This window comes from Heteronotia binoei, chromosome 10 (genome assembly GCF_032191835.1).
Source record: "Heteronotia binoei isolate CCM8104 ecotype False Entrance Well chromosome 10, APGP_CSIRO_Hbin_v1, whole genome shotgun sequence".
NCBI classification, from domain to species: Eukaryota; Metazoa; Chordata; class Lepidosauria; order Squamata; family Gekkonidae; genus Heteronotia; species Heteronotia binoei.
The window spans coordinates 12,130,023-12,144,522 of record NC_083232.1 but is presented as its reverse complement, the minus strand read 5'-3'; the positions used below and the strand labels follow the sequence as shown (position 1 = coordinate 12,144,522).

The 14,500-nt window shown below is 45.0% G+C and overlaps 1 protein-coding gene across 1 annotated transcript in view; it reads left to right on the top strand.

The window, feature by feature from the left end:
- PLCD1 (phospholipase C delta 1) overlaps positions 1-14,500 on the top strand; it is an 80,618-nt gene that overhangs the window by 10,783 nt on the left and 55,335 nt on the right. The gene's annotated exons all lie outside the window — the stretch shown is intronic.

Here is a 14,500-nt window from a genome sequence, read left to right as displayed (position 1 = left end):
GCTCCCAAATCAGGAGATCCCTACCCCTGGGGGGAACTTGGCAACCCTAAATCAGGGCGTTTATTTAACTCCTTCTTAGACCCCATGACTAACATTTCGAATTTAGCCACACCTCCCAACCGCCATTTGGGGTGGCACTCCCTAACTGCATTCAGAACTTCAGAACACACTCAGCAAAACTGGGGTCCCTGCTCTACGCGCACTCTTCACCTTATTTTGCAAGCTCAGCCCTAGCTGGAGGAAGCGAGGTCCACACCCACTTTAATTGGTTTGTTTATTGTGTCGCAGGGATCATCTTTCCATCTGTGCTGGGCAAGGCAATCTCAGGTTGTAACTGGAATGACCTGGCCTCCCATCTCACCCTCTGCCTCCTCCGTGTCCAACCACTCAGTTGGGTGGCAGGGTGAAAAAGGGGGAGCGGGGTGAAAGGAATGGTGATCAGTTTTGCACCGATGCCATGATGTCACTAGTTTTGGGTAGCGCTGGGATTGGTGCAGTACCAGAAAGGTCCCTGCCCACACAATCTGTCACCTGTTGTCAGTATGGTTGCCAGGTCTGTGCGGGCGCTTTGGGGGTGGATCCAGGAGAGGGTGGGGTTTGAGGAGGGGAGGGGCCTCAGCATGGCACAATGCCCTAGAGCAGGGGTGGGGAACAGTGGCTCTCCAGATGTTTTTTGCCTACAACTCCCATCAGCCCCAACCAGCATGGCTTAGGTCGTGAGCAGAGCTTAGGACTGCAGTACTGCAGCTTACTACATGGGGCCCCATGGAACTGTATTACTGAAGAGTAAAATCGTGTTTACTTGTCTGCCCTGAATCTTTGGTCCATCAGGTTCATTGGTTACACCTAAGGATCAAGAGAAAGGAAGAAAATGTTCTCTCTTTCTACTTTTTTACTGCAGCCACAATTTTATCAGTCTCTATCACGTCCAACCGTTGTCTTTTTACCAAACTGAAAAGTCTCTGACTCTTCGGCCTTTCCTCATAGGAAAGGCGTTCCAATTTCTTCATGTTGGTTGTCTTCTTCTGTACTTATTCCTCACCGATTCTCTTCTTCTGTGCTTATTCCTCTTGTTCTGTACTTATTCCTCACCAGTTTTTATAATCCCTTGTTCTCTAAAAATCTATCAACATATTATCCACATTTAGTCCTGTTGAGAGGGGGAATCAAATTAAAGGTAAAGGTAGTCCCCGAGTCATTACCGATCCATGGGGTGATGTCACATCATGACATTTTCTTGGCAGACTTTTACGGGGCGGTTTGCCATTGCCTTCCCCAGTCATCTACACTTCCCCCCCAACAAGCTGGGTATTCATTTGACCAACCTCAGACGGATGGAAGGCTATGGGTGTTTTTACAATGGCAGTTTGCGACTCTATCACCGCATTGGAAACTCACCTTTTACATTACCTAACGTTCTCACAACTGCTTTGCATTGTTGCTGCCCAAAGCATCTACGTTTGTTTCAGTGAGATGAGTTTCGGAGCTGCTGCTGCAATGTTTTTCTCCACATTAGCTTTGATCTGGTGTTTTCTCTACAGGCGTTTCAAACTTGTATTGTAGAAGTTCTCATGCGTTTTAAAAGACTCCTCCAAAAGCCACCACAAGGTGCAGTCATTTGCATGAGAATGGACAGCACTTGAAATGTTTCCATATCATTGCTTGCCTCATCTAGTAATTTAAATGTGTACTGTTTTTGCAGCGTTGACAGGATTTCCAAGCAATCGTATGCATTTCACTAAGCACTGGTATTCCAGGCTGCCCTCTGATCAGAGACACCCCCCCCCCCCAATTGAAATGCTTAAATGTAAAAGGAAAATAATTAAAGTGGAACAGTGGCAGGCGATTTGAAGACTCTAAAACTCTGGATCAGACTGAATGTAAAAACACCCTGAGTCAACCTTGAGCCGGCTGCCTGAACCCAGTCCGTATGCAGAGCTTGGACTGCAGTACCACGGCTTAATTAGAACAATATAAATTGGATATTGTTTTTTGACAAACGAATAAGAACATAAGAACATAAGAGAAGCCTTGTTGGATCAGGCCAATGGCACATCCAGTCCAACACTCTGTGTCACACAGTGGCCAAAATATATATACACACACACAAACACACACACACACACTGTGGCTAATAGCCACTGATGGACCTCTGCTCCATATTTTTATCTAACCCCCTCTTGAAGCTGACTATGCTTGTAGCCGCCACCACCTCCTGTGGCAGTGAATTTCACATGTTAATCACCCTTTGGGTGAAGAAGTACTTCCTTTTATCCGTTTTAACCTGGCTGCTCAGCAATTTCATCGAATGCCCACGAGTTCTTGTATTGTGAGAAAGGGAGGAAAGGACTTCTTTCTTTACTTTCTCCATCCCATCTTGTAAACCTCTGTCATGTCACCCCACAGTCGACGTTTCTCCAAGCTAAAGAGCCCCAAGCGTTTTAACTTTTCTTCATAGGGAAAGTGTTCCAAACCTTTAATCATATATGCTATATTTGCTTGAGAATTCCCATCTCCATCCACTTCAGCTCAGTCTCTAAATATGAGGTTTTCATGGTGTCTTCAATGGCCATGCTGGCTTCTAGCGTGGCTCAGTTGTCCATATTGCATCACAAGACACTTCTAGCCCTCATGACTTCATTCCAGAAATTATTGCCTTTCCACGAGTCCCAAGTGATGCTTGCGCATCACTTTGGACTCGTGGAAAGGCGATAATTTCTAGCAAGAGCTGCATATTCTCTTAGCAATTTCTAGCAAGAGCTGCATAAGAGCTGTGGAAAGGCGATAATTGCTAGCAAGAGCTGCATATTCTTTCGAGAAGGCCTAAAACTAAGTTACCCAAGGCAGTGGAACACGAACACCAGGAAAAATGACTCCTGCGTATGACAGCTAAGCAAGATTCCTTTTGACTTCCTCCTTGGGAATGATGCCTTTTTGAGTCACCGTGATGAAGAGGTTGGGTGCAAGTGCTCAAAAGAATGATGTCATTCCTGTGCATCTCACAAAAAGCTGAGTAACGGATGTTGTGGATGAAAATGAATTCCATTCAGTCCTAGGAGAGAGATGCAGAACCAGTTTCTGGCGTGCTTTTTTCCAGAACTGATTTCTGAATACGATTTCCATTGCAACATCATTACAGATTATAAAAACAGATAACGTTCCCCAGAGAGCACTACGTTCAGGGACAAAAAATCTATTGTCCATCCCTGGACCAAAGGAGGCTAGGTTGCGGCTGACGCGAGCTAGGGCCTTCTCTGTGGCAGCACCAGAATTGTAAACGTATGAACTTATGAAGCTGCCTTATACTGAATCAGACCCTTGGTCCATCAAAGTCAGTATTGTCTTTTCAGACTGGCAGCGGCTCTCCAGGGTCTCAAGCTGAGGTTTTTCACACCTATTTGCCTGGACGCTTTTTTGGAGATGCCAGGAATTGAACCTGGGACCTTCTGCTTCCCAAGCAGATGCTCTACCACTGAGCCATCGTCCCTCCCCTCTGGGAATGCTCTCCCAGAGGCCATAAGGGCCCTGCGGGATCTCTCTACTTTCCACAGGGCCTGTAAGACCGAACTGTTTCGACAGGCCTTTGAGATGTAATTGGGAGAGAGCTGCCACCCTACATCATTATAGAGTACTATATGATCACCACTTATATTATATTATATCGTAGTGATACAGCACCATGAAATGAAATGTTTTTAAATAATTTTAAACTGTAGCTATTTTTTATTGGTTTTAATTTGTAAAAATGAATGTTGTTAGCTGCCCTGAGTCTGCTTGCGGAGAGGGCGGGATAGAAATTTAAAGGACTAATAATAAAGATAAACAAAGTTCATATTAACAAAGCTGGAAATTAATTTAAGAGATTTACTAGACAGGGCCAAAATGAGTCGCGGTCCACAGCGAGTGGTTGGAAGGCATGTGAAAAATCCCTTCAGAAGATTATCTTCCTCCAAGATAAGGACAGGGTTTGTACCTTCGGCTCAAATATTTAGGACATGGTCTCATTTAATTACCTATGACAAGAATTGTTCATCATGCAGCACCAGGGAATTAGTCAGTGGTGGTGCGTCTGAGAAATAATCACATGCGGTTTGTATCCCAGGGGCAGAGAGAGAGAGAGAGAGATGCCAAGACTGAGTACTTTCTCTGAATGGCACCGTGTAGAAGAAGAAATTAGATTTATATCCTGCCCTTTCCTCCGAAGAGCGGCTCACAATCTCCTTTCCCTTCCTCCCCCACAACAGACACTCTGTGAGGTAGATGAAGATATTGGATTTATTTATATCCCGCCCTCCACTCCAAAGAGTCTCAGAGCGGCTCACAATCTCCTTTATCTTCCTCCCCCACAACAGACACCCTGTGAGGTAGATGAAGATATTGGATTTATATCCCGCCCTCCACTACAAAGAGTCTCAGAGCGGCTCACAATCTCCTTTTCCTTCCTCCCCCACAACAGACACTCTGTGAGGTAGATGAAGATATTAGATTTATATCCCGCCCTCCACTACAAAGAGTCTCAGAGCGGCTCACAATCTCCTTTACCTTCCCCCCCCCCCCACAACAGACACCCTGTGAGGTAGATGAAGATATTGGATTTATATCCCGCCCTCCACTCCGAAGAGTCTCAGAGCGGCTCACAATCTCCTTTTCCTTCCTCCCCCACAACAGACACTCTGTGAGGTAGATGAAGATATTAGATTTATATCCTGCCCTCCACTCCGAAGAGTCTCAGAGCGGCTCACAATCTCCTATATCTTCTCCCCCCACAACAGACACTCTGTGAGGTAGATGAAGATATTAGATTTATATCCCGCCCTCCACTCCGAAGAGTCTCAGAGCGGCTCACAATCTCCTTTCCCTTCCTCCCCCACAACAGACACCCTGTGAGGTAGATGAAGATATTGGATTTATATCCCGCCCTCCACTCCGAAGAGTCTCAGAGCGGCTCACAATCTCCTTTCCCTTCCTCCCCCACAACAGACACTCTGTGAGGTAGATGAAGATATTAGATTTATATCCTGCCCTCCACTCCGAAGAGTCTCAGAGCGGCTCACAATCTCCTATATCTTCTCCCCCCACAACAGACACTCTGTGAGGTAGATGAAGATATTGGATTTATATCCCGCCCTCCACTCCGAAGAGTCTCAGAGCGGCTCACAATCTCCTTTACCTTCCTCCCCCACAACAGACCCTGTGAGGTGGGTGGGGCTGGAGAGGGCTCTCACAGCAGCTGCCCTTTCAAGGACAACCTCTGCCAGAGCGATGGCTGACCCAAGGCCATGCCAGCAGGTGCAAGTGGAGGAGTGGGGAATCAAACCTGGTTCTCCCAGATAAGAGTCCGCACACTTCACCACTACACCAAACTGGCTCTGTGTGAACTAGATGGCCTCTAAAGCACCTGCCAACTTTAGAATTCGAAGTTCAAACAGGGAGGGACTAAGCTAACTATACCACTGACCACCTGCTTGGACTGGAAGGATCCAAGGGCAAATTTCCTCAGAAATAAGGTGCCCAGGAAATTCAACAAAATGTACAAGAAGAGTAGGATTTTATACCCCGCTTTTCTCTACCTTAAGGAGTCTCAAAGCAGCTTACAATTGTCTTCCCTTCAGGATTCAAGGGTAAATTTCCTCAGAAATCAGGTACCAAGGGAATTCAACAAAATATATAAGAAGAGAAGGATTTTATACCCTGCTTTTCTCTACCCAAAAGAGTCTCAAAGCGGCTTTACAATCACCTTCAATTCCTCTCTCCACAACAGACACCTTTTAGGATTGCCAGGTCTGACAGAAGAAATATCTGGGGACTTTGGGGGTGGAGCCGGGAGACTCTGGGGGTGGAGCCAGGAGCAAGGTTGTGACAAACACAACTGAACTCCAAAGGGAATTCTGGCCATAACATTTAAAGGGACCGCACTCCTTTTGAATGCCTTCCCTCCATTTGGAAATAACGAAGGATAAGGGCACCTTCTTTTGGGGCTCATAGAATCAGACCCCCTGGTCCAATCTTTTTAAAACTTAGGGGATGTTTTGAGGAGAAGCACCGGGTGCTATTCTGCAAATTTGGTGCCCCTGCCTCAAAAAAACAGCTCCCCAGATACCCACAGATTAATTCTCCATTATACCCTATGGGAATCGGTCTACATAGGGTATAACGGAGTGCCCGGCAGACATTCCCCCCGTCCCACTCTCTGATGACCCTGAAGCGGGAGGAGGGCCTCCAAACCAAGGGATCCCCCGCTCCCACCTGGGGATTGGCAACCCTACCTGCATGCTCCAGCAGGAGTTGGCAGAAATCACAATGACTTCCATGCAGAGGCACACACAAACACACACACACACAAATGCAAAAATACACCCCCTCCCTCAAAAAAAAAAAGTGTGCACGCACATGAAAGCTTATACCCAGAATAAAAATGGGTTGGTCTTAAAAGTAGACTCCAACTTGGTTCCCGGGCCTACGCCCGTCCCTTTCAAAGCACTGCTAAATTTACTGGAGTATACAAAGTGAAGGAGGAAAAGGAGAAAGAACTTGGCGGTTAAAAGATCACAGTGACAAAGGTGGACTTGTTCAAAGCTAGGAAACGCCAGCGATTCCTTTCTAGAAAGTTGTTGCTCAGAAATGCAAAGAGAGTGCTCGCACAGTGCGTCTCTGTGTTTTCTTTCTTATTTCCCAAGCCTTGAAAACAAGACCTTTGGCAACACAGCATAAGGCAAGGTCAGATCTTTATACCGCTGTGCTCCCTGGTAGTTCACAAAAGGAATTTGTTCTTCTAGGACTTTTAACTAATGTTCTGTTGGGACTTCCGTCACACATGTTCTCCTGAGTGAGGATCTACTGATTTGAAATGTTGCTTTTGCTAAAAATCTGATTGTAACCTGGAATTCAGGGAATACACGGGACTAGTCTTTTTCTTTTCTAGAGCAAGGGCTACCAACCTCTAGGTGGTACCTGGAGATCTCCCACTATTTGGTGTAGTGGATAAGTACTCTTATCTGGGAGAACTGGGTTTGATTCCCCACTCCTCCACTTGCAGCTGCTGGAATGGCCTCAGGTCCGCCATGGCTCTTGCAGAGCTGTCCTTGAAAGGGGGGTTTCTGTCAGAGTTCTCTCAGCATCACCCACCTCACAGAGTGTCTGTTGTGGGGAGGAAGGTAAAGGAGATTGTGAGCCACCCTGAGATTCAGAGTGAAGGATGGGATATAAGTCCAATATCATCTCCTCCTCCTCCTCCTCCTCCTCCTCCTCCTCCTCCTCCTCCTCCTCCTCCTCCTCCTCCTCCTCCTCCTCCTCCTCCTCCTTCTTCTTCTTCTTCTTCTTCTTCTTCTTCTTCTTCTTCTTCTTCTTCTTCTTCTTCTTCTTCTTCTTCTTCTTCTTCTTCTTCTTCTTCTTCTTCTTCTTCTTCTTCTTCTTCTAACTGATCTCCAAACAATCAAGATCAGTTTCACTGGAGAAAATGGGACAGATTCCGCACTAGCCTTATGCCGCTCTCACGCTCCTCTTCTCCATGGAGCTTCCGTCAGATTTCACACTATCTGCCCCAGGGCTGCAACTCGCTTTGCCTCTTTCATGCTGCAAGATCCTCTAAAAAACATTTTCTGTTTGCCGCGTGAAAAAGGCGGCATAAGGCGAGTGGGAAATGGGTCCGGCTGCTTTGGAGGGTGGTTTCTATGGCATTATACTCTGCTGAGGTCACTCCCTTCCCCAAATGCCACCCTCCTCTGGCTCCACCCCCCCCCCCCCCCAACATCTTCAGGAAGTTCCCAACCCAGAGCTGGCAACTCAACCTGGAACCTCAGGGAGCTGCAGGTGGGATTTCAGATCAGGGAAACAGCATGGACCTTCCACAGTGTCTCAACTCAAACTCATATTGTGTTCTCCAGACGGTATGGGGGGGGGCATCTTAGGGACCCTGTTTGGGTGGAAAGACAGCACAGAAATGTTTTAAATAAATAAATATTCGAAAGTCACGTAAACGTTGGAGGATCTGAACACAGACCCCGCATGTCACAAGTAGTTCCACATCTGTTTCAAAAGCTAGATAGAGATGAATGCATTCGCACCGTAGAGACTGGCAGTGTGCTGTCATATGAACATATGAAGCTGTCTTATACTGAACCAGACCTTTTGGTCCATCAAAGTCAGTATTGTCTTCTCAGACTGGCAGCGGCTCTCCAGGGTCTCAAGCTGAGGTTTTTCACACCTATTTGCCTGGACCCTTTTTTGGAGATGCCAGGGATTGAACCTGGGACCTTCTGCTTCCCAAACAGATGCTCTACCACTGAGCCACAATCCCTCCCTTGCAGTGTTTCCAAACAAGGGTGGAATTCTAGCAGGAGCTCCTTTGCATATTAGGCCACACACCCCTGATGTAGCCAATCCTCCAAGAGCTTACAGGGCTTTTTTTTTAGATCCAAATAGGCAGCCATGTCGGTCTGAAGCAGTAGAACAGAATAGGAGTCGATTGCACCTTTAAGACCAACTTAGTTTTATTCAGAACGTCAGCTTTCGTGTGCTCTTAAGCACACTTCATCAGACGAGGAATCTGGCACAGCGAGCAAAGCCATACATAGCTGGGAGGCAGTGGCCCAGAGTACCATTTTACATTCTAAATCGCTGCCTACCAGATAATTTTGCTTCACTGTCATTGGTTCTTAAATCTGTACCATGTTGCATTCTGGGCCACTGCCTCCCAGCTATGTGTGGCTCTGCTCACTGTGCCAGATTCCTCGTCTGATGAAGTGTGCTTAAGAGCACACGAAAGCTTACATTCTGAATAAAACTAAGTTGGTCTTAAAGGTGCAATCGACTCCTATTTTGTCCCAGGGCTTTTTTTGGTAAGCTCTTGGAGGATTGGCTCCCTCAGGGGTGTGTGGCCTAATACGCAAGGGAGCTCCTGCTAGAATCCCACCCCTGTTTCCGAGGTAAAAGTTTTCCAGAGACAAAGCTTCCCATGCTAGATCTCTCTTAAGGTGTGACTTGATTTCGTTGGTGCTAATGGATTAGAATCTGGTACCGATTTTGCACACAGCTTACCCCGCGGTCACGTTCCTGTTCTCTGCGCAGCGTCCGTCGGATTTCCCACTATCTGTGCTGGAGTTACAGGTAGTGTCGCGGCTTTCGCGTAGCAAACGTAAACCGCTAAAACCCAGTTGACGTTTGCTGCGCAAAAGCCGCGGCACTTCCTGTAACTCCGGCGCAGATAGCGGAGAATCCGACGGACGCTGCGCAGAGAACAGGACCGTGACCGCGGGGTCAGCTGTGTGCGAAATCAGTCCGGGTCTTTTGCTCTGGACCATCATGGCTATGCACCTGAAACTATCTCCAAATCTTGTCTGGCAAAATGAGATAACCACCCTTCAGTGAAAAAACAGGGATGGGGAGAAAGACTAAACAACCAGAAAACACCAAATGACTCCCTTGTATAATGAAAACAATGCACTAAATCTCTCCAATGCAAAACGTTAGTAATACTTCTGAGAAAAATTCAAAATGTTGTAACACGTGCGCTGTTGCCAATAAATACAATATCCAGAATAACATAAACCAAAACTCCAAGTTCCTTTACAATTGTAAGTTCCTTGCAATTCAGTCTTGCAAGGAATTTGTAAAGACTGTAATATTCACGATTCAGTGGTACAATGATAGCTACTGGTTCAGCAGGAAGTAAGGCTCCAGAGATAAGAAATATTATAAGGAATATTTTTAAAGCTGACATATGGTTTAGAGTGCCTCAGAGTAAAGGCTTAAGTTATTCATATGTGCATCTCTTGACAAAGATATTAATCGAAACTGGAAATATAACGATCAAAATTCTGTTGAGAACCTACTTTATGCACAGTTGGAGAATATATTTACATCACCTTTGAGTCTTGTACAATACCGTTTTTGCACACAGCTTACCTCGCAGTCACAATCCTGTTCCCTCCGCAGCGTCTGTCGGATTCCCCACCATCTGCGCCGGAGTTACAGGAAGTGCCGTGGCTTTTGCGTAGCAAACATAAACTGGGTTTTAGCGGTTTGCGTTTGCTATGCAAAAGCCGCGGCACTTCCTGTCACTTCGGCACAGATGGTGGGAAATCCGACCAGACGCTGCGGAGGGAACAGGATTGTGACTGCGAGGTAAGCTGTGTGCGAAAACGGTCCAAGTCTTTACATATTTCTTGGAAGCCTGGAACTGTAAAGGAACTTGGTGGTTTGGTTTATGTTGTTCTGGATTTTGTATTTATTGGCGACAGCGTGTGTGTTGCAACATTTTGAATTTTTTCTAATATAAAAAAAAAAATGAAAATCAGCAAAGGTACTAGACAAGGCTGCCCGCTTTCGCCATTGCTGTTCATAATGACTCTTGAAATTTTACTGATGCAGATTCAAGAAGAAAAAGATCTAGAAGGATTACAAATAAAAGGCTATACATATAAGTACAGAGCATTTGCTGATGATATAATGTTTATAAATGAAAATCCCATACAAGCTACACCTTTGTTATTAACGAGAATACAAGAGTTTGGGGAGTTGGCGGGACTTTATATAAATAAAGAAAAATCAAAAATTTTGTGCAAGAATATGCAGATAAATAGACAACAAGAATTACAAAGACTAACGGGTTGTGAAGTTGCCTCTAAGGTTAAATACCTAGGGGTAGAGATAACAATGAAAAATATTGATTTGTTCAGGAACAATTATGAAAAACTATGGCGTAAAATAGAAGAAGATATGCTAAAGTGGAACAAGCTCAACTTGTCATTGTTGGGCAGAATAGCTGCAATAAAAATGAATATTTTACCAAGGATTATGTATTTGTTTCAAACCATCCCTATTGTGAAAGATGCTAAACAGTTTGATAAATGGCGAAGGAAAATTTCGGAATTTGTGTGGGCCGGGGAAGAAACCAAGAATTAAAATGAAAGTCTTGACAGATGCAAGAGAGAGAGGTGGATTCCAATTACCAGATTTGAAACTGTATCATGAAGCAATTTGTTTAGTATGGATGAAAGAATGGATAACGCTGTTAAATAAAAAACTTTTAGTGTTGGAAGGCCATGGAAAAAAATTTCGGCTGGCATGCATACTTGTATTACGGAAAAAAGAAGATGGATGGTCTTTTCTCTCACCATTATATAAGAAGTAGTCTACTAAATGTGTGGATAAAGTATAAGAAATATGGTGATGAGAGGAGACCTTTATGGATAGTGCCAGCTGAAGTGATAAAGTTAACGGCTAAAACAGTTAATGAAAAACAGCTATCATATAACCAGTTACTAAAAATACAAAGTGGAAAAATAGAACTGGAAACTGCAGAAGAACTGAGTTATAAATATGATTGGTTTCAAATGCAACAAATAAAAAGCTTGATGGAGAATGATATTAAAGCCGAAGGAATAAGGAAAGAACAAACAGAAATGGAAAGAGTTCTGCTTGGAGACAATGAGAAATTAATCTCAAAAGTATACAAATTACTTTTACAATGGTCTACAGAAGATGAAGTAGTGAAATCTCAAATGATAAAATGGGCAATTAATGTAAATAAAGAAATAAAGATGGAATCTTGGGAGTATTTGTGGAAGAACTCTATGAAACTCGCAACATGTCATAGTATTAAAGAAAACTGTTTTAAGATGATGTATAGATGGTATATGACTCCAAAAAAATTAGCAAAGATGAACAATAAGATGCCAGATAGGTGTTGGAAATGTAGGCTTCCCAAGCCTCCCGCCCTGGCGGGAGAATACTGGATTTTCAGCCTCTTTTCCCGCTTTCCATAACTCTGGAAGCGGGGGGAGGAGGGGGGAATGGCGCCAAGGAGCATTTGCGTCGTCCGGGGAGGAGGTGCTGAGCCTGGCAAGGGAATCTTGAGAAGGGAGGCTGGCTCGCCAGCGGGCGGGTGGAGGTGGCTGCCGAACGCAGGCGGGTCTTGACGGACTCCAATGCCCGATGCTTCTCCTCCTCCCTTCCCTTCCCACCCAGCCCCGTTGCAGCAGCCGTTCTTCCTTTTCGCAAGCTGCTTCCCGCGCCCAGTCAGCTGGCTGGGGGGGGGGGGGAGGAGAGAAGCCCCGCCTGCAAAGGACCATGTGCCTTTGCACCTCCGGAGGCTTGATTGCAAGGCTCCACTTTGGGATGGTGTGACTGCTGCTGTAAAGAAGCTGGCAGCAACTCGTGAGTAGAAAGGCCAGTCCCTCGCTTCAGTTGCCAGAAAGGGGGGGGGGGGGGGAGGAGGAGAGGGAAACGTCTTCATTATTCCCTATGTGGAGATCAATTCTCATAGGGTATAATGGGGAATTAATCTGGAGGTTTTGGGGGCTCTGGGGGAGCTGTTTTTTGAGGTAGAGGCACCAAATTTTCAATATAGTATCTAGTGCCTCTCCCCAAAGTACCCTCCAAGTTTCAAAATGATTGGACCAGGGGGTCCAATTCTATGAGCCCCAAAAGAAGGTGCCCCTATTCTTTGTTATTTCCTATAGAAGGAAGACATTTTAAAAAGTGTGCTGTCCCTTTAAATGTGATGGCCAGAACTCTCTTGGAGTTCAATTATGCTTGTCACACCCTTGTTCTTGGCTCCGCCCCAATGTCTCCTGGCTCCACCCCCAAAGTCCCCAGATATTTCTTGAATTGGACTTGGCAACCCTATGGAAATGTAAAAAGCATGAAGGTTCTTTCTGCCATATGTGGTGGACTTGTGAAAGGGCTAAAATGTTTTGGCAGATGATTCAGCAAGAGATCTCTAAGATTCTGGGATATGAATTCAACAAAGAGGCAGAGACTTTTCTGCTGGGATTACAAATGGAAAAATTTCCAAAAGAAGATAGAACTTCAATATGGTACTTGCTCTCAGCTGCTAGGACATTGTATGCGCAGTTATGGAAGCAAGAAAAAATACCAGAAAAATGGGACTGGATTACAAAAGTTATGTCATGGAGTGAAATGGACAAATTAACAAGAAAACTAAGAGACTATGATTTAGAACTTTTTAATGCGGAGTGGAAGAAATTTAGAAGATACGTAGAGAAAGAGTGGAAAATAAAAGGACATTGGACAATTTTTGATGATTAAGATTTTTATAGTTAAGGGTACCTTAATATTTGTTTTTTTAAAAATAACACTGGCGGGGGTCAAGTAACGGAGGGAGGGGTGGAAGGAAAGTAAGATATGGGGTAGAACGATTTTTTTTTTATTTTATTTTAAGCTCTTTATAAGTTGTAGATATAATTCTGCTACCATATGTTACTAATAAATTTGTTTATACACTAACATTTTGAATTTTTTCTCATAAGTAATACTAGTGCTTTGTGTATTATTTATGTGTTGGAGATATTTAGTACATTGTTTTCACCTCATTAAGCTTCTTGCAATTGTGCGCGCTAGCAAAGTGCTGCTGTGTTCCTGGGAGATGCGCACAGAATTAGTAGAAATCTCGAGAACGCACGCCCTGATTTCTCATGTGGATCTAGGTTTCCTCCTCTCCTTCCCTGCGTTTCTCCAGTGGCTCTTGTATCCCTCCTGCTTCCTCCTTTCAACCACTTTATTCCTCCCCCCCCCCCCCATTTCTTCTCCTGGCAGCCTTTGCTTTTCCCCACCTCTCTGATACACCCTTCCCTTCTCTACCCTACTTTTTCTTTCCCTTGCTTTATCAGTGCCTTCCCCTCCTGTTACTCTCTTCCCACCCCATCCCATCCCTAATTGATAAAAATATTTTAAAGTCTATGAAATATTTCAATTTACTTGGTCTTATAATTAGAAATGGAAATTGAAATGTATAGTATTTTATACTGGGCCCAAGCTAAGTTGTATATCTTGAATTTTTTTTTTAAATGCCAATTGTTACTTATTTTTCTTTCTTTTTCGGATGGGTCTCTGACCGTATTAGCGGTCCCGTGGCGCAGAGTGGTAAAGCAGCAGTACTGCAGTACTGTGGTCTGAAGTCTCTGCTCACGACCTGAGTTCGATTCCAGCGGAAGCTGGATTCAGGTAGCCGACCCAAGGTTGACTCAGCCTTCCATCCTTCCGAGATCGGTCAAATGATTACCCAGCTTGCTGGGGGAAAAGTGTAGATGCCTGGGGAAGGCAATGGCAAACCACCCCGTAAAAAGTCTGCCATGAAAACATTGTGAAAGCAATGTCACCCCAGAGTGGGAAACGACTGATGCTTGCACAGGGGACCTTTCCTTTACCTAAGAAGAGCCCCGTGGTGCAGAGTGCTAAAGCTGCAGTACTGCAGTCCTAAGCTTTGCTCATGACCTGAGTTTGATCCCCGGCAGAAGCTGGGTTCAGATAGCTGGCTCCAGGTTGACTCAGCTTTCCATCCTTCCGAGGTCGGTAAAATGAGCACCCAGCTTGCTGGGGGGAAAGTGTAAAAGACTGGGGAAGGCAATGGCAAACCACCCCGTAAAAAGGTCTGCCGTGAAAACGTTGTGAAAGCGACGTCACCCCAGAGTCGGAAACAGCTGGTGCTTGCACAGGGGACCTTTCCTTTCCTTTCCTGACCGTATTAAACTTGACGTCA